A 21,064-nucleotide genomic window follows, 5' to 3' on the forward strand; every position below is an offset into this window, starting at 1 on the left:
TGCTTGATTGGAGGGGAAGTGAACTGGTCTGAGGCCAAACGGTCTTGAGTGCTAGTCCTGGTCTGCTGTTGCCCAGCTGTAAAATCAGGGGATATGTTCTTCTCAGCTCTTGTATTTTATTCTATTATTTTCTCTTGTCCAAGTTGGCTTTCATGTCTTTGAACAACTACACCAAGAAAAACAAGCTGATGGCTTTTTCCAAAATACAGCATTGTTTTGTTGGGGGGGGGGTGATTCTTATAATGTCTGGTAGATTGGCATTTTGAAGAGTTGGACTCCAAGAAAATAAGAGTCAAAGGGCAGGGGTTTCAATGTTCTGAGGCTTGTCAGGGAATCTCAATCTTGGAAAATGCAGCCATCCTTTTAGATCCTGAAGAATGAACCAGCAACGTCCTAAGCTTCAGCCTTCCAGCTCTTAACCTGATAGAAGGAAAACCTTCCCAATGATTAGAGCTATCCCAGAATGAACAAGGGAATGCCTTGGGAAGTGAGGAATTACCGATTCAATTTGACAGACATTTAACAAAGACTTTAATAAAAACTTAATATTTATGAGGAACTGTATTCTATGGAGAACACAAAGATGAAAAATGACAGCCTCTGTTTACAATCTTAAAAGAGAGATGACATGTACAGAAAAAGAGTAACACAGAGTCAAAAGTGAAAGGAAAGGGGCAAAGGAGAGATCTGGACAAAGTTCTCTGGTTGAATGTGGAGCTGGAGGAGAACCCTTTTACCTGGAGGAGGATTTATGAGGAAGTGGCATCTGTGTAAGGAAGAAGGCCTTGTGGGAAAAGGAGTTCATCATGAAGAGATGAGGAGGGAGTGGATGAAAGCATTCCAGGTGGGTGGGATGGCTCATGCTAAGGCATGAGGGAAGGAGATGACAGGAGCAGATGAGGGAACAGATCACAGTTGTTTGACAGGAGCATTGAGTGAAATAAAGCTGAAAGGCAGGTTAGAGCCAGATTGTGTAGGGCTTTGAATGCCTGGCTTAAGAGTTTATATTTTATCCATATTGGAATAGAGAGAATGAATAGCATGAAGGCCAAGTTAAACAGTCTTGGGGTGGGTTTTTGTGATGATAATACTGTGATTTGGGCCTGGGCCCAGCTGAAAAGGAATCAATCATTCTTCTTTCTTCTAAGTTTTTTTTTTTTTAAATCAGCTTCCTTCTCTCCCAATCCCTCCCAAACGGCAGCCAGCTGCAGGGAAGCATTCCTTTGTCCATTAAACATATATTAAGCACCTGCTGTGTGCAGGTCACACAAAAGAGAGACAGTTTATGGAAGACATGACACCTATCCTCACAGGGAGATAAAACCCCATCACATAAAACTCTAAAGCATGATAAATGCATTGTAGCGATACCAAAAAAAAAAATTTATGAATTTAAGGGGAACATTGTTACTGAAAGGGGAGCTCAGGGAGGCGGCTTGGAAGAAGTGGCCTTTGAGTTTGGCCTTAGGACTGATTAGAAATTCAATAGAAAAAGAGAGAGAGAAATTGGACAAGAGAACTTTAACAATCCAAGCAACAGAGGTGGGGAACTCCTAGGATAGAATATTGTGCACATTTTGGGTTATGATCACTATAACAGATGTTTTTGTTTAACTATTTTTCTTAGAAGAGAAGGTTCAATTCTGAGGAGATAGATAGGAGGAAAGAAGTGGTACCAGAAATGATTATGTGATATAAAAACAAAAGGTATCAATTAAGTTATATTTATTTTTTTAATAAGTCAAAGCAAATGGTAAAGATCTGAACGAGGGTGGTGTTAGCAATAGGAATAGAGAGTATGTGCAGTGAACTTATTGCTAAGATCTTGGAGTGGAGGCTTTAGAGCTAGAAGAAGCTCTCTAGGTCATCTTTGTCTTAAACTGGAGTCCATGCCCTTGGAGGGGTAAAATATTTTGATAGTTACATTTCAATAGAATTGATTTCTTTAGTAATCCTGTTTTATTTTATGTATTTAAAAACTTACTGAGAAGGGGTCTGCAGGTTTCACCAGATGGCTAAAGGGGCCGAAGACACACCTACCCTTTATTTTATAGATGAGAAACCTGAGACCTAGAGACTCCGTAGGGACCTCTCTGAGGTCACACAAAGTAATTTGTGAATCACGATTTGAACACAGGTCCCCTTAACTACCATCTGGGACTTCTTTCCAGTACACTGTGATCCCTCTCATGGGGCACTGTTACTTGATCCCTCTGGGAACCTTTAGACGTCTCGAGGGAATAGTCGCTACTTCCCCGTGGCTCGACGAGGATTGTGGGCAAGAGCAGAACAGCAGATCCAAAGGAACGTTCATTCATTCGTCTGGAGAGTCGGCTTGGCCGGTTTGCAGAATTAGTGTCAGAAGTGAGTTCCTGAGGCGGTTCAGAAAGTCCCCGCTTTAGATCTCCCGCACAGGGCTTGGGGACGGGAGGCTGCCCTGCTTTGAGGGTTTGGCATCTGGGGTAAGCTTTGAGAAGGCCCAGGATGTGGGGGTTGTAGCCAAAGCATCCGGGGTCATGGGACACTCCAGCCTTGCTTTTGATCTGCAAGCGAGGGATGGGATATGTAATAGGCAGCAACGGGTGATGAGTTCAGACCCGGGCTCGGTGGGGACCTGGGGGTGTTGAGCAGGTAATTAGGAAGGGTTGAAGGTCAGGGGCCTGGAATGTGGGAGGAGGCACTGGGTCTAAAAAGGGGTGTAATGTTAACTCTGTGAAATGTGTTAGCTTTAAAAAGTAAATAAGGGGTAGATGTCTTGGAGTTTGGGTCAAAGTTCATCTCCATGGCAGAGTGAGTGTGGTTGGAGTCTTAGACTGTTTTTCTCAGGAGTTTGAATCCTTCTTTGTCTCGAGAAGCTGTGACCCAGAGGCAGCTGGAAATGACCAGGCCAGACGAGCCTTGAGAGAGTCTGGTGTGTATTTCTGTGAGGAGCGGGGCTAGAATTGGAGAGCCGTTCTCCACCACAGGGAAGAAAGGGCCTTTGTAGCGCCGGTGACGTCGGCTCCTCCGACCCCCTCAGGCCTGCAGAGTTTCCCAGCGTCGGCCCTACCACGAGGGGTGCCCACAGTTGGAAGCAGCTGGGTGCTCTGTGGGAGCAGGAAGTTCCCTTATCTAAGGGAGAACTAGTTGGGGGAGTTGTGCCTCATGACAAGAGCCTGCGGTCCTGGGTTCAAGCTCCAACTCCAGTTCTTGGGAAGGGCATTCTGATTCTCTGTGTGACATCTGAAGGTGCCGTAAATGTTACTGCCCCATCAGCATCATTTGGTTTGCGGGGGAACACTCATCAGCATCCTGAGGCTGTCCCGGCCATGTTAGTTTTGAACACACTGGGGGTCCTGGTGTGCTCCTTCTGGGCACCTCTCAAGAGAGACAGGGCCCAAATTCTGGAGATTTCTGTTTTCTGGCCTAGGTGAGCAGGGAGAGATCCAAGAGCAGGGCCAAGGATGGGGCAGGGGTAGGAAGGAAACAAAGCAACAATAACCAGTTAGAATCTTAAAGCTGGATTAGTAGCAAGTTCCCTAGAATATTAGTTTGAGTTTTCTAGTGGCTGAAGGTTCACAGAGGCAACAAAAGAATTATTACACTCATTTTCCTGAGGAGAAAACTGAAATCCCAAAAGAGAAACTGAGGGATAATTTCTAGAGCACTTTAAGGTTTACAAAGCACTTTCCTAAACATAGCATTGTAAAAGAGTTAATGCAAGGATTATTCCCATTTCACAGGTGAAGAAACTGAGACTCAGATTAAATGACTTTGCCACAGTCACACAGCTAATAAGTGGTACAGCCAGGATCTGAATCCAGGCCTTCTGATATCAAGTTAGTGCTCTTTCTACCACACCAGCTACACTGTCTCCTGTGTTGTTATTACGGCCCTTCTGTCAAGGATCTGTGAATTCACTGGTTTGGGACTCCCCATTCCCTCTGCTGACACAAATCACAACCCATCCATGACTTATGAGTTTAGAGCTGCCTGGGGTTTAGGGATTAAGTGAGCTGCCTGTGGTTACACAGCTAGTGACAACAGAGGTACGCTAGGAGCCATATCTTTCTTGACCTCAGATCTGGCATTCTAGTAGTCTCTATAATTATTTACAAAAATAATACAATTATGAATAACCCCCTTTGGGGTGACAGTCACTATTTAATATTAATACCAAGTACTTTGGTTGCTTTAATTTTCCTCTGCCCAGTGAAACTGATCCTTTTAGGCCAAGGGAACCATTATCAGGTCTAGCCTTTCCTCTCTCCCTGGTCACCTGGATGGAGCAGGAATAGAAATCCCTTCTTTCCATCTTGAGAGGAGTCCTTGTCATCATACAAATTAAGTGGCTGTGCATTGTACACCGGACATCTCACCCTTTTTGTTTAGGCAGCCTGGGTCTGACCAGCTAAAAAGTCAGGGTGGGTGATGGGGGCAGGCAGATAAGACTAGGGAGAAGGAAAGAGGAAGGAGAAGCAGTGTAGAGAACATTTATTGCTGTACAATCCGTTTAACTATTTAATCTGAAAGGTCTGGAGGTTGCAGAGTGATCTGTTCAGGGAAGAGGAGGCTTGAGTCTCAGTACAGGCTCAGCATTTTAAAGTCAGGGGCCCTAAATTCAAAACCTGGCTCCAGTCCTTACCATCTGGGTCACCTCGTGGGATCCGTGTAATGTCTTTGGACTTTTTTGGTGAAAAGAGGGAGTTGGGATATATCTTGAAGAATCCTTCCCTTCTATGAATGGCACATTCCATATTCTGTCTTAACCACCTATTTTTTTCCTTTTCTTTTTTGTTTTTGGAGGCAGTCCAGGTCCAAGGTCACACAGCCTATGGTCCTGAGTTCAAGCTCCAACTCTAGCTCAGTGTCTAAGATCAGATTTGAACTCAGGTTCTCCTGATACCACAACTTATGTTCTATTTACTGTGTCACCTAGCTGTCCCTCACCATCTATCTCCTGCTCTCTTATACAGTAGGGCTTTTAGAACTGCCTTACCCTGCTGGATTCAGGCCATGAGCAGAGACAATTAGATACATTATGAGTTACTAATTGGGTAAACCTTCTGAACTTCAGGTGTCCATAATCCATTCAGTGCTTGTGTATAGGGTTGCTAGATCCCCATATGGGAAAACCCTTTTGGAAATTTGCACTGTCACTACGTGGGAGCATTACCTAGTTCCATGGTACACAGTTTGGTACTTTGCTAGCCCCTTCCTCTGGAACAAGCTCCATTTATAGATGCAAGAATGACTGTAGGAGATGGCTAGGTACTTAGATACAGCATTGTACTTGGACATAGGAAGTCAGCTTTGAATACTTCCTCAGACATTCACTAGCTGTGTGACTCGGCGAGTCACTTCCCCCCTAATGCAACAATCATCTATGTATTTTAAATATATTTTTACCAAGTGCTTTTGTTTTTACATCATGGAGACTTTTCCCTGTATCTTCTCCCTTCCCTCTTCTAGAGAGACATTTCTTATGACAGAGAATTTTAAAAGAAAAAAATTAGGGAGAAAAAAAATCAGCAAAATAATCAATATATTGGGGGGGGACTTCTGATAATTATATCCAGTGTTCCACACCCATGGATCCCACTTCCAACTACTTGCAAAAGGGAAATGGGAAATATTATTTTCAAATCACTTTTTTTTTTGACTGAGGCAATTTTGACTGAGGACTGATTTGCCCAGAGTCACATAGTTAGGAAATATTAAGTGTCTTGAGGTCAGAGTTGAACTCAGGTCCTCCAGACTTCAGGGCTGGAGCTCTATCCACTGTACCACTTAGCTGCTCTTCAAATCACTTTTTGAGGGGACAAGACACTTAGACTTACTTGTCCTTTGTTTTCTCATTTGTAAAATTGGTATACTAGAATTTCTCTTGAAGGATTATTGTGTGGATTAAATGATAGAATTTATGTCAAGTACTTTGCCAGTCTTAAAGTGGTGTATAACTAATAACTGTTATCATCATCATCATCATCATAATGAGTTAGTGTAGCTTAGAAGAAAACCTTGGGTTGAAATTTGGTATTATACAGGAGACTGTGTGAAGAAATGGTAAGAGAATGGGTTTTGAAATCAAGAAACCTCGATCCAGATCCCAATTCTGCTACTTGCTAGTGGTGTGACCATGAACATACTTTCCTTCTCTGGGCTTTAGTTTCTTCTTCTATAAAATGGGGATAATAATCATACAACCCCATAGGATTGCTGTGATAAAAGCACTTTTTAAAATAAAGCTTTTTATTCTCAAAACATCTGTATAGATAATTTCCAACATTCACCCTTGAAAAACCTTGTATTCCAAATTTTTCCCCTCTCTTTCGCCCATCCCCTCCCCTACATGACAAATAATTCAATATATGTTAAACATATACAATTCTTCTATATATATTTCCACACTTATCATGATGCACAAGAAAAATCAGATCAAAAAGGAAAAGAATGAGAAAGAAAAAATGCAAGCAAACAACAACAAAAAAGTGAAAACCCCACAATGATGATGCAGATGGCTCTCTCCATCACAAGACCATTGGAACTAGCCTGAATCACCTCACTGTTGGAAAGAGTCATGTCCATCAGAGTTGATCATTGTATAATCTTGTTTTTGTGCACAATGAAATCCTGGTTCTGCTCATTTCACTCAGCATCAGTTCATGTAAGTCTCTCCCGGCCTTTCTGAATTCATCCTGCTGGTGATTTCTTACAGAACAATAATATTCCATAACTTCTTCAGCCATTCCCCGACTGATGGGTATCTACTCAGTTTCCAGTTCCTTGACACTACAAAAAGGACTGTTACAAACATTTTTGCACACATGGGTCCTTTTCCTGTTTTTATGACCTCTTTGGGATACAGCCCCAGTAGGGACACTGCTGGATCAAAGGGCATGCACAGTTTAATAACTCTTTGGGTATAGTTCCATATTGTTCTCCAGAATGGTTGGGTCAGTTCACAACTCCACCAACAATGTATTTGTGTCCCAGTTTTCCCATATCCCTTCCAACATTCATCATTACCTTTTCCTGTCATTTTAGCCAATCTGCCTAAAAGTTGTCTTAATTTGCAAGAGAAAAGTACTTTGTGAATAATTTTTTTTAAAATACCAAAATAACTATAGAAATATGAGCAAACCTGTAAATAAATGACAGGAAAGGGTGAGTTGGTCACATACAATCATGTAGTAAGATTGAAAGATGACAGAAACAGCACTGGTACCCATGAAATATACAGAGAATTAGTGCATTGGGTAGAAGTTCTGTGGAGGCTTTTTGAGAAGACATAGATAAGAATCGCATACAATAGGATTTTGCAAGCATGGGTAGCAACCTGTACCAGTGGAGGGATTCACACTGAGATTATGGATCCATCCAAGTAATGATAATAAAAAACAACAACTGTATAATATTTGAAGGTTATTATTATTAATCTTTTTTTGCTGAGGCAATTAGAGTTAAGTAACTTGCGCAGGGTCACACAGCTAGGAAGTGTTAAGTGTCTGAGGCCAGATTTGAACTCAGGTCCTCCTGACTTCAGGACTGGTGCTCTATCCACTGCTCCACCTAGCTACTCCTATAATTGAAGGTTATATAAAATCTTTTGTCAAATGGAAAAATATGCATGGGAGAATTTGAACTGTTTTGGAAAGGAGACTACAATATTCCCATCTCCCTGATGAGAAAGCTAAGAACTAAAAATCTATAAGTCTTTAAGACAAGATGAAGTAAGGAACTTCAGGATGTGCATCAGTAAATCAGTTAAAAGGCAAAAATTTCAAATCCAGTCTAATGATTCCAAAGAGAAGGCTTTGCCCTCTGAATCAGTGATTGACAAATATAGACATAGCTGTAGTTTGTTTAGCCATATTTAATAAGATTGTTCTCTAAAGTATACCTGATAGCTGTGATCCTGCTCCTTCTGAATCAGTGCCTGGTTTTAGGATGAGTTGGTAAGGCCAAAAAATTTTGGAGAGGAAAAATACAGAGCTCTCTTCTCTTCTTTCCAAGAATATATCTTTGGGGCAGCGGGATGTGGCAGAAGGGACACTGGTTCTCAGAATCAGGAACTCTGAATTTGAATCTCAGCTTTGCCCCTTCCAGCGATCTGACCTTAAGCAAGAAGCTTTCCTGGCTTGGTCTTAGTCTGACTTTGTGAAATAGGTTTGACTCTCCTAGCACTACTGATCTCACTGTTGTGGGGACAGTGTTTTATGAAACTTTAAAAAAAATGATTTGCTAGCTTCCCATCACGTCTTTGGGAAACTTTGATCTAGAATATGCTGTTCAACACGAGCTCCTCCTTAGGGCATCCTCTTCACTTTGATGAGTTGTTTGTGAATCTGGGATAATCTCAAAATAAAGCTCTCCCAATCCCCTTCTCAGACTTGATGATCCTGATTGTGTCTACATATAAATATCCTGCCTATACATACCATCCATATAAATCATGCTCCCCAGCTCAAATGCCACCTCCTCCAGGAAGCCTTTTCTGATTTTTTTATCCTCCTTTTGTTGCCCCAATCCAAATTGGAAGTGCTTTATTTCTCCTGATCTCATGGTAACATTATCTCCAATTTTAGGGTCATTTCTATAACCAGGGGTGACAGAAATAATCCCACATCCTCAGAGGTAGTGCTTTGAGGAAGCTTAATTTCCCAAGAGGTCCAAAATCCTCCTGGGCCACAAGCTGCAGTGCTGCAAAGGTCGGGATGTGGGAGAGGACACCCATCCCTTCCATTTCCCTTTGGGTGTTATTCACCAGACCTCCTCTCTCAGCAGCTTCCGCACCGGAAAATGTGAGGTCCTGCTTCCCAAAAGGATGAACGGGGGAGGGGAGAGGATGTTACTCACCTCCAAAGCTGCTTGACAGGAAGTCAGAGCCTTAGCAGAGATCAGAGGAAAACTCTTGGGCTAACTCAGTTCCCTAGGAAGGGAAGGAATGTCTCAGGTGGCTCAGCTGGGCACACTGGGTGTTAACAGACTTGGTACACTTAGAGTGTCTTGGGGGTCTTTTATCAAGACCTTTTATAGCTAGCTTGGAGATTGACACCTCTCCCCCCAATCTCAGGATGAATGCTTTGGGGGGCGATGCGACATGCAGATTCTATTGGAATTCAGTTTTCTTTGGATTTTAACTTTTTTTAAAAATTCATTTATTGATGCCTTTAGTCCTTCATGTCATAGTTACTTCTGGGAGAAAAACCACCCACTCTTCTTCCTCTCTCTCTCCAAATTTAACTTTTTCTATAATAAAGCAATGAAGCAAAAATACCAGATACAGTAATCTCATCAAATAATGTATACACCTTTGTGACCCAGTAGACCCCCACCTCTATAGCTTACACCCTTTAGCCACCTAGTAACCCTCAAACATGTGAAGAAAAGCACATTTCATAATCTCTTTTTTAAGGATTTGTCATTGACTTTTCAGTTATTCCGAATTTGGCCTCATTTTAAAGACATTTTCATTCACATTGTTGTAGTTGTGTATGTGAGAGAGATTTTATTTCCCTCTATATCAGTTATATAAGCCTATTCATGGTTTTCTTTTTATGAGGGACATAATCATAGCCTCTTCTTCCCTAAAGGCTGAAGGGGTTTTTCTAATAGCTTAAAGCATATATGGACTAGAACAGCCATGCCAAACTCAATTAAAAATGGGGCCACTAATCCCTGAGGGCCACATAGTGATTTAGTTTCAAAATATAATGTTATCTGTATTTTATTATATTTTTATTTATTTTGTTAGATATTTCCCAATTCTATTTAAATTTGATTTGGCTTCATTTGGGAGTGCTAAATGATCCTCCTCTCAATTTGGAGGAAGGAACTCTCGATTTTATATCCCAGCGCTCCTACTTACTAGTTGTTCTATGTCTGTAAAATTCCTTCTCCATTGTGAGTCTCGGTTTCCTCCTCTGTAAAGTGAAGGGATTAGACTAGAAGGTATCTAAGCTTCCTTCAAGCTCTAACATGCTGTGGCTTTTTCTTCAGCTGCGTTTTCCCATATTTAGCAGCCATATTAGGTCTCTGATATAATGCAAGTATCAGATTTTATAATAAAATAAAATAAAAAAAAAATTTTGGATTCTACCTTTAAAATTAATATTTATTTGTTTATTTTTAATTTTTATTTTTTAAAATTAATTTATTTTATAATAGCTGAATTTAGATAATACTTCCAAGGTTTTCAAAGGATTCACATACATTAATTAGAGATTCATGACAATTATTTTACAAATGAAGAAACTGAGGCTCAGGGTGATTAGTCCACTTCTGGACCCAGAGCCAATGAGCGTGGAGGGTGGGATTGCAACCTTGATTTTCCTGACCATCCATTCACAGTCTTTTTACCTTACCTTACCTTAATATAATTCTTTGACTACCAGACTACAGTTATTATTCCTATTTGATAGATGAGGAAACAAAAAATCACAGCAGTGCCTTGCCCAAGGTGGCACAGCTGGTGAGGGACAGTGTTAGAATTTCCACCTAAGGTTTATGCTTTCCATTGCAGTGTTCTTTGTACTATGATAGTAACAACAGACCACGTTTGCAAATTACTTCATGTCCATCTTCTCATTCTATCCTCACAAGCATTCTATAAGGCAGCTGCTGCTATTACCCCATTCTGAAAATGAAGAAATGGAGGTTTGCTTAGGTGTAGGGGCATGCTAGGGTCAAACAGCTACTGAGGGCTTGAGATGGGCTTTTAACTTAGGTTACTTAGTCCTTATTCCAGGCCCCTCGAGTTTTTTCTCTAGTGGGAAAGAATAGACTGGGGATCTCATGAAACTTGCTTCAGTACAAATTCTAAGTCTCCCAAAGGCAAACTTAAAAGGGCAGAGAAGTGTTGTGATTGAAGTAGAAAGACCCCTAGAGTCAGAAGATGTGAGTTCAAATGTCAGCTCCAAAATTTACTAGCCAAGTGATTCTAAACAAGTCAGTCTTCCTCTCTCAGCTTCATTTTTCTCCTCAGTAAAATGAGAGAACTGCAAAGTATTTTTCCTTTTCTCAGTGCTTCAAGGAACATACTTTGCAAACCTCAGAGCCCTGAACCTGTTGTAGTTGTTGGTGAGGTGACAAATACCTCCCAAATTTTGCCTATCAATTCAGGACTCAGCCCCATGAGCCTATTTCCTTCCATAAGGTAGCCCTGTGCTGATTCGGTCCCTCTCTAGAGAATAGGAAAGCAGGGTCTGGTCTTGGCAGAATGGTTACATCTATAGCCTTGTCTGGCTGCAGATTGTGGGGTTAGTAATGTTGGCACGACCGTGAAGAGGGGCAGGGACCCTTTCCCACCCAGAAATATAAATCTAGCTCCAGAACCAGTAACCTGGGGAACAGGTTTGTGACTCAGCCTTGCCCAGGGCTTGGTATTTACAAGAGTGTAGTGGTTTCCTTTATCCACATCAAGCCCATAGGCACCTCTCTTACTGTGCTGCCCTGGGCCACAGGTTCTCCTCTAGAGACTAAAGGATGAAGCATATAGGAAGCTCTCATTAGACACTTAGTCACTTAATCCTTTCTCTTCTAGCATCAAGGAGTCATTGTCATACCACTCATTCTGCTACTCCCCAGTTCCTACCCTCCGTCTAAATATCCAATCATAAATGTGATTCCAGTCCGTTAGGCCATATAACACAGGGATTCTTTTACTTTTCCCCTTGCAACTCCTTTTTGCCCAAGACATTTTTACATGACCCTGGGTCCATAGGTATATAAGATAGGTATACAAATCAAACATTTGCTGACAATAAATCATATTTTTTTGCAACCCCTGCATTCAGTTATGTGACCTCACATGCAGTCCCAATCCATAGTTTAAGAAGCTTTGTTGTAATATAGGTATCTGGTTGGTGGGCACCGAATTTTAATTCTGGCTAAGCCAGTCACTTACGCTTCTGCTTTGGGCTACTTTTCTTTCCCTCTCTTGAGCATCAGTTTTCTCCTGTGTTTTAAAAAGAAGGGCTGGGACAAAATGAGCTAAGGTTTCCTCTAGCTGAAAACCCTCCTAGTCTATGATTTTAGAATTCCTTGGTCTGACCTCTTGCCTCCCTAGCCTGTTTATAGTCTAGGATGGGCTCCTGAACTTGAGAAACCATATGCCACATTCTACCTCACAGACTACCTCAGCACTGGCATGTGGACAGCTGTTACCTCTCAAGTCTTTTTGCTGACTGACATTAAACCACTAGGCTCATAGAATAATTAATTTCCCTTCCAGTATAAATCACTCCTCTTCTCATCTTATCCCATTTCACTCTTGCCAGTTCCTTTCCTTAAAGGCTCCAGATTTATGAGTCAACCTTCTGCCCGCCCTTCCTACATACTACTGGCACAGGACCGCCCATCATAGCTTGCCCAAATCAAAAAAGGTGCTGTGCTCTCTGAGCAAAGCAGAATTGTAGTAGCTCAAAAAAAACATGAGATGCACAAATTTAGAGTCGTTTCCACACCAAATGTTCATTAGGACTATTTGTGCCCAACCTGTGGTAGAGCCTTCTGAGCTCAAACTAGTCTGATCAGCCATAGTTGGACACTGTACCTTCACCCCAAAACAGTGATATCATTTTGGTCCTCTTTGAGAACAAAGGACAACAACCAGCAATCAACCATTCAATAATTCAGCAAACATTTATTAACTACCTACCAGGTGCAAGGTCCCATGCTAGGTTTTGGAAGTACAAAGACAATAACTACCTTTGAGAAACTTGAGTTCTTTTGGGGTAGAGGTGGGAAAATGATATGGAGCAAATTATATAGTACAGAAGACAACAAAGATAGCTAGACAAGATGGTCTAAGAAAATTTGAGGAGAGGACCAGCACTAACAAACTATAGATGTTACTGTGAGGTGAATAGAGGAAGAAATGCCTTCCAGATACAAGTTAAACCCTGAACAAATGAATAGGAGTAGGAGATTGAAAATTGAATTTAGGGTATAAATAGTAGTCCAATTTAGCTAGAATGTAGAGTGCATGAAAGTATGTAATATAAAATAAGTCTGGAAAGTAGGTTGGAGTCAGATTAGGGAGAGCTTTAAATGCCAAGTTGGGAGTTTGCAGTTTATCTATTGAAATAGGGAACCATTGAAGCTTTTGATTTAGGTAGGGACAAAGACATATCCCTTAGGGAGATTTGGGAGGAACTACAGCTTCCAGTGGGGATGTCCCAGTGAGAAATATGGGGATGAGTCTGAAAGGTGTTTTGGCAGGAGAATTGACAGGACTTGGGAGTGGTTTGGGAAGAGAGAGGGAGACAGTGGTGAAGAAGAGTGAAGTCAAGGATAACTTGGAGGTTTTGAGCTTGCATGCCTGGGAATAGTGGTGGCCACCAAAAAAAATAAGGAAGTTGAGAAAAGACAGACTTGGAGGTGGAGTGGGACTGATGAGTTCATGTTGGACATTTAGTATAAGATAAAGGAGAGAGTGGGAAATGGATGGAGTGATCTCTGGATTCCTTATTTCCCTAAATCTTGGGAGCCTCTGAATCTCAGAAATAGGAGCTAGTAATTTCTGCTGTAGTGAGCCATTCTTAACTTTGGAACTTGGGGGCCTCAGTTCTTGCCATTAAGAAGCAAAGGATTGTTTAATAAGATCATTTATATGAGAACATATTTTTCAAGAAGCAGTAATAACAATTCACATTCACAATGCATTTTATAGTTTACAATTAGTTTTTCCTAGGATTCACTTGAACCACTCTACATTTTTGTTCTTAGAGACAGTCTACATGAATTCTGTTCCATATTCTGCCATTTATCTGGTTTTCAACTTGGGTGGGACAAGCCACATCTGCCTGGGACAGAGATTCCTCATTGATAAAAATGAGATTAATAATATTTGCATTAAACTTATCTTCAAAAGGCTTTTGTGAGTGAAGGTCTTAGTAGGCTACAAAGCTCTTAAAAGGGGGGACTGATGTTATTTTTTTCATCATCATGACAAAAGTACCAACTCAAGAATCACTTACCTATGTGTGATTTGCCCCAAAGGCAAATGCTGAATCTACCCTCCAGAATGGAATAAAGTAAGCATCTCTAAGCTAGTGTTCTAGAGTTACTTATAGAGTGCCCTGACTCTTAACTTCAACCCTGACCTCACCTAAGGGCAAATGTGCCATCCTTCTGCCTGAGATCTGTGTCTGAGATCAGATTTGAACTCGGATCCTCCTGAATTCAAGCCTGGTGCTCTATCCACTGCGCCACCTAGCTGCCCCGTGTTCCCAATTTTTTATCCTTCCTTCCTCCCACCTCCTCCCCTAGAAGGCAACTGTCTATATTTTATTAGCCCTCAAAGATTTAGTAGAAATAGATGGAACTTCACAGGACATCTATTCTAACCCACTGCCCATTAATAGGGGCAGTTATTTGCTGTCTTCCCTGGCAAGTTTCTTCCTGAAGAAGTCCAATAATATGGGACTCACTATCTCTTAAAGCCGCCCAAGTTATTGTTTAACAGAGCTGTGTTTAACTTTGTCACTTCTAATGTACTTCTTTCTGTCACCAAACAATATCCTTTCTCATTCAACTATCCTTCAACTATTTGAAAACCACCATGATATCCCTTTCCCCCCACTCAAGTATTCTCTTTTCCAGATGAAACATCCCCAATTTCTTTTTTAAAACTATCTTTTATTGCATAATTTTAAGTTTCCTCTCCACCCCTGACACCTTTCTCTAGACATATTCCACTTTGTCATTTTCTTACCTAAAATATAGTGCTCTGACCTGAAAACAATACTACAGATGTGGCTCGATCAAGGTAGAGACTTCCCTGGTGGTGGGGGGAAAAGGAGACTAGGGAAAGAGGTGGTGGCAATAATAGTAACAACAACAATAGTGATAATTTTGTTGTTCACTCATTTCAGTGATGTCTGACTCTTCATGATCCCAGTTGGGATTTTCTTGGCAAATTTACTAGAGTGTTTGTCATTTCCTTCTCCAGTTCTTTTGACAAGTGAAGAAACTGAGGCAAACAGAATTAAATGACTTGTCCAGGGTGACACAGGAAGAATCAGAAGCTGGATTTGAACTCAGCTTTACCTGACTAGTCCATTGCTGCACCACCTCAATGTTCAGCTCACTTTAAGATATGTATTTTATGGTTTATAAGATGCTTTTTTCTCAGCCACCCTGAGCTGTGCCTATAAGGTTATATCAGCTAGAAAAGAGCAGGATGTAGATTTGAACCCAGACCCTCTGACCCCAAACTTAGTGCTCTTTTGTCCTCATCTTGTGCCATTTTGAGCCAAGACCTGTTTACCTCACACTGTTCCAGTCAAGACTTTAAAAGCCCAAGCCGGATGGAGAGGAAATGGTGCTGATGGGCAACCTTCCCTCCTCTCCCCCCCTCCCCAGGAACAGGCAAGCTTGAGGGAGAAAGGCTCTTCTTCCTCTAGGGGCTTGGGGGAAGGAAGAAAAGCCAAGTCAAGGAGGTAGCCCCAGGAAATGGCTCTGGTTCTGGGGCAGTTCCAGGGGCTTGGCTCTCCTCAGCCAACAGGAAAATGTCCATCAGGCTGAGCCTGCAGGCAGCTCACACAATAAGGAGCTGTCCCAGTCTCAGAGGCCAGGCCAGGAGAGGAGGAGCCTGGGAGACAGCACAGGGAGATACCTTTATCCCACCAGGCCAGGACCAAGCTCAGCCGGACACAGCCCTCCCCTTGTCCAGCCCAACCGAGTCACTGCTCTCTCACATTGTGTTGGGGCTTCCCAGATGGAGACATTGACCCATAGTGGAGTTGAGGGCAGGCTTCTGGGATAAGAACATCTGAGTCTGGGACCTAATGAGGTTTGTTCATATTAACAATAGAGAACAGGGAAACCTAATACCTCCTTGGGAGGTTAGCCAACAGAACTATGCCCCAAACCCCACCCCAGGTCCTAAGCAATTACCCTTCCTGGGATGTACATTTGAGAGAACACACTGTCATAGGAGTTGCCTATTTCTAGTGCCTCTGAAGTAAAGGCTGAATTGGTCCAAAGCCTGTTTGAAGCTCCATTTCCATTAATTCGGGCAGCTTCTTAGCCATTTGCTAAAAACTGTTAATCCAGCTATTTTGGAGAGAATATAGCAAGGTTGGGGAATAGGAGGGGAGTAGGAGTAGGGTTTGATTATAGGATGTTAGAAAAGGAAGAGGCTTTGAATTTGAGGGGTGAGGTATGAGCCCACCTGAAGCCCAATTCATCCCCAAGGTTATAACCTGGGAGAAATTACTTTTTTTTTAAATTTTAGAAATATGTGAAACCTGAAGCCTGTTTAATTTTAATTTTTAATTCTGTTGTGATTAGTTTAACATAGTTTTGGGAATTTTGAATATAGTCCCTTAAGATCAGGGACTATTTCATGTTTTGCCTTTGTAAAGTCAGGTCTAGCACTATGACTTTACTTATGGCTTTAAAAAATATCGATTGAATTGAATTCAGCCCATTAGGTGGACTTAGCAGGAGGCAGAATTTTCCAAGAAAGCAGAGACCCTAACTCTAACCCTAACCCTCCTGACTCTATCCAATGACAGAATAGACAACTTCGGGAAGTGGTGAGCTCCCCATTACTGAAGGGGCATTTCTTGAGTACCCAGTTTTGGCTAAAAAGGGAAGTGGCCTGAGAGACTTCCTGGCAATGAGGAAAGTTGAGATGGGATTTTTTTAAATTTGTCACAGATATTTCACTTTGAGATGGAAGATAATTGTCAATGTGTTATAATTTATGTACTTCTAGCCATAATGAAAATAGGATCATCATGTGTGTATGAAGAAACTAAGGCCCTAAGAGAGGGAACAGCTCCAGGAAATTGTGCTTCTTGGCCTAGAGAGCTAGCCTTTCATCATCAGGGATGTTAGAAAATTTAAGTAGTTGACATATTCAAGTCAGTATTCAATAAAAAAGGGGGAAATCAAGCTGCCTATCTCAGCTGTGTCAAACAGCAGCAGAAGAAGAGAAGACTTGAGAAGGTGGAGTGGAAGAAGCCATGGATATTTTCAGGTGCTCAAACATTGCCTTACAGAAAAGGGGTCAGCTTGATTCTGCTTGGCCTCCAAAGGTAGCAGTAGGAACCATGAGAAGAAGTTTCAGAGATTTTGGTTCAATGTAAAGAGTAAAATTCCTAGCAACCAGAGCTATTAAAAAAAAAAAGTGGAATGAGTGATAGCTAGCTGGTTCAGTGCAAAGCTCCTCCAGAGCATCTCCTGGAATCAAGAGGACCTGAGTTCAAATCCAGACTCAGATACTTAATACTTATTAGTTGTGTGACTAAGCCACTTAACTTCAATTGTTCACACACACATGTAAGGGCTTGTCTCAGAAGCAGTTGGTAGGTCCCTCGTTCAGGAATGAGTTAAACTCAGATTCTCCCAACCCTAAAGTTCCATGATTCTGCAAATGATATACTATATCTTTTTTAGCATAAATTTTGTTGTTATTAAGATGAGCTGTTGTTATCATTTGAGCTGTTATTTTTATTTATTATTATTATGCCTTCCACATTCCCAGAAGACATGTTGAGACTCTGCTATTTTGGGGTACTTCTGACTGTCTTAGCACAGCTGACACTCTAGGGCTACAGTTGGGCTGGACCAGGAATTCTGCCTTCTGAGGACCCCCTTCTGCTTCCTCCAATAAGAAATAGCCCCTCTGCTCTTGAAACCTGAGGCCCACAATGACACAGTTGTTACCATTTGTGGATGTAATTATGGCCTTCACTTAGGAGCAGTGGAGACATCTGGACCTTCTCAGGAGCTGTACAGAAATGTGATGTTGGAAAACTATAAGAACCTAATCTGTCTGGGACTTAGAGCTCCCAAACCAGATGTGATCTAATGGTTGGAACAAGGAGAGGGAGATACTTTGGATGTCTGAGGGAGATTTGCCAAAACTCGATGTTCAAATGAGTAAAGTGAGAATCACTGTAAATAGTGATGTAAAAATTTGAAATTCTGTGTCTAGCTCCAAATCCTCATCAAACTCCCACATAAGTTCATTATAATTTTTATACCAGAAACTTTCAGTTGTCTATAGCTAGCTGCCACATTTTTCCTGAGCTCTAATTCTCCCCATCACCAATTGTCTTCTGAACATCCCTACCTGGATGTCATATAGGCACCTCAAACTCAACATATCCAGAACAGAAGTCCAATCTTTTCCTTTAGTTATCCCTTTTCCTAAGTTTCTTGTATCTCTTAAAACCAACCATACATCCAGTCATGCCGATTTACAATATGGAAATCTTCATTGATTCTTCCCTCTCCTTTACACCATTTCCCCCTAGCCAATCATTTGCCATGTGTTTTAGCATCTCATACTATCCCTTTGTCTCCACTTACACAGGCACCCCCTTTAGTTGAGCCCCTTACTCATTTCTTGCATGGACTGTTGAAGTAGCCTCCTAACTAATGTCTCTATTCTTTCCCCTTTCCAATCCAACATTCACACAACTCCCAAAATAATCTGAATGAGGCAATGGTCAGCTGTGTTACTATCCTGCTCAAAAATCTTTCATAACTCTCTACTACTGTTAGAACTCCCCCCCCACACACACATACACACAAAACTCCTTACCTTGACATTCAAAGCACTCTGTGGTTCCAGCCTATCTTTCCAGACTTATTTCCCATTACTCTTCATCACATATTCTGCATTCCAGTTAAAGTGGACGTTTCACCTCCCACTTATGTGTCTGCATGGGTGTCCCTTATGCCTAGAATACCAATCAATAGTTCTTTGCCAGGTTTAATCCATAAGCTACAAAGTTTTTTTCTGACACATTGCCGCCCTCCCTCGAGACCAAAAATGTGAAGTCATTGTTGGATTTTAAAACTTGGTGCTGAATGCCATTGGTTCCCAAGGAGATCAGTTGCTGTGCTAAGACCAAGCCAGGTCACTGGCTTTCTCCAGCACACTCATGGGGATCACAGAATGTCAGAATTGGAAGGAGCCTCAGAACATGGAATGTTAGAGCTAGGAGGGCAAAATGTTGACACTTGGAAGGGGCCTTAGAGCCCTGAACCTTGTGTGACGTTGGCCAAGTGACTCACCTTCCCTTGACGTGAGAGTGTCTTCCTCTATGAAATGGGAATGTAAATGCTTGTGGTGAGGCTCCCTCGATCCCCCTTACAGCTGGTACATGTCCTGTACTTAACTTGTCTGTCCATAGTGGTTTGCATGTGAGCTCTATGAGGCCTCCTGCTGTTTTTTGCCTTTATATCTCCAACACTAGGTGCCTGGCACCATTCTTAAATGCTTATTGACAAACCTGTTGCAGGATTGTTGTGAAGAAATCACTTTAAAACTGTAAGGGGTTTATGGTGCTGTGAATGGTGATGATGATTCCTCTAGAATTCTGAAGCTGAATGGCATAGATTCCTGGAATTCCCCATTTGTAGAATTATAAATTCAAAGGTGGAGAGAACTCTAGAAATCATCTAATCCAGGCCTCTTGCCTTTTTTTTTTGGGGGGGGTCCTAGATCCTTTTCATGGTCTAGTAAAGCCTCTAGGTTCCTTCTCTGAAAAATGCTTTTAAGAAGCATAAAATGAAATACTTTCATTAGATCACGAGTATGTTGGAATATAAATTTTTATATATAAATATAAATATATAATATAAATATAAAATTTATAAATTATAAATTTTTTTCAAAAGCAAGTTCACAGACTCCAGGTGAAGTGCCCCTAATATAATTCAGCTCCATCACTTTACCAAGAAAAAGCCAAACCTAGGAAAAGTGGGTTTTGCCTGTGGTCAGATAGGAAGAGCCAGAAAGTAAGACTGTTGTTCTCTTTGATTCCTGAGGTGGTCCTTTCTACAAAACAGTCTGTCTCTGGCCTGGCATCTTCCTCCCCTTCTTCCTGATCCCAGGTCTCTTTCCCTCCCCTAGCTTAGACTTGCCTGGCTCGTCTGAGCCTTTCTTCCACCCCTTCCTCCTCCCCCTTCTCATCTCTTTTGTGAGTGAATTATTGATAGGCCTTCCCCATTCCCTCCCTGCCTCACAGGGAGGGCTATTCCTGCACCCCACTACCCGCCCCAGCAGCCTTGGAGGGCTGTTGCTAGGAAGTTAGCTTGAGCTTCCAGGTTGTTGCTGGTGCCACCTGGCTTGGATTGTGATCTAGTACTCAAGTCCTTCCCATCTACACCTTCTCCCTCCTCTTAGCCCTCCCTATCCCACAAAGACAGAGCTGAAAAATGAAGAAACTTCTCTTACATGCCTTATTCGCCTAAAGGTTCCCAAAGCAAGGGCGTCCTTTGGCGGGGGAGGGAGAAGGGAAGAAGTGGGTAGACCAGACAGAGAGAGGCCAATTCCTGAGAAAAGAAGTCCTGACCTTTTTCAGATTGGCGCCCGATTTGCAGAGAAGTGGGGAACCCTCCAAAGTCTCGGGGGCTCCTTGGTGGAAGGTGGTTGGGCAATTGATAGATCTCACAGAGCCATGCTTGTGCAGCTCTGCTGGCTTTTACATAAGGTCATTGTTTTCAGAGGTAAAAGAGGTTTTTGTCTCTGCTCTGGAGACGTGACAGAGGGAGGAACAATTTCCCCCATTCATCTTTAATTCCCTATTTGAATTAGGGCCCATTGCCCTAAGTTAAAAGAGACATTAATGGCACCATTTCCCTGCCCTCAGATATTCCAGTGAGCAGGTGGTAGAACTTTGTCTGCGGCTCACCAAGGCTCGGAGACTGGGTTTGTTCTAATTACTCTTAGAGGGTGCAATCACAAGCCACGTGACTGACCAATGCTTCAAGGCCCTGTGCCTTATGAAACAAATCTTGCCCTCCACCCCCATTACTTCCCTCCCTGACCCAGTACCTCTCATAGCTTGGGTAGTCAAGGAGGATTTTTGTGGGGTCCTGGAGAGATGATGGCTTTGGGTCTTGTGCCTCTCCTGTCCATCTATCCCAAAGGTCCTTTGCCTGCTCTTTGGAAGCCAAGGGACACTTCGGCTGGCTAATCTAAGGAGGGAGTGTAGCAGACGGACAGGTATCTGGCAATGATAACAAGATGAGCACCCATCCCAGTTTGTGCTTTTATTTCCTGGCCTACATGTACTCTATGTTCCTCACACAAGACACTCCTTGAAGCCTGGTA

General features: G+C 42.1%; 1 protein-coding gene and 1 long non-coding RNA gene across 5 annotated transcripts in view; one reads left to right on the plus strand and one right to left on the minus strand.

The window, feature by feature from the left end:
* NOL4L (nucleolar protein 4 like) overlaps positions 1-21,064 on the plus strand; it is a 199,764-nt gene that overhangs the window by 133,503 nt on the left and 45,197 nt on the right. The gene's annotated exons all lie outside the window — the stretch shown is intronic.
* On the minus strand, positions 1,669-20,424 carry LOC141557297 (uncharacterized). The gene is made up of 3 exons (XR_012486758.1): positions 20,304-20,424; positions 18,545-18,683; positions 1,669-3,405 (listed from the first exon to the last, which is right to left on the minus strand). It is a non-coding gene; the product is annotated as an uncharacterized LOC141557297 (long non-coding RNA).

Source organism: Sminthopsis crassicaudata, chromosome 2 (genome assembly GCF_048593235.1).
Source record: "Sminthopsis crassicaudata isolate SCR6 chromosome 2, ASM4859323v1, whole genome shotgun sequence".
In the NCBI taxonomy this organism is placed as follows: Eukaryota; Metazoa; Chordata; class Mammalia; order Dasyuromorphia; family Dasyuridae; genus Sminthopsis; species Sminthopsis crassicaudata.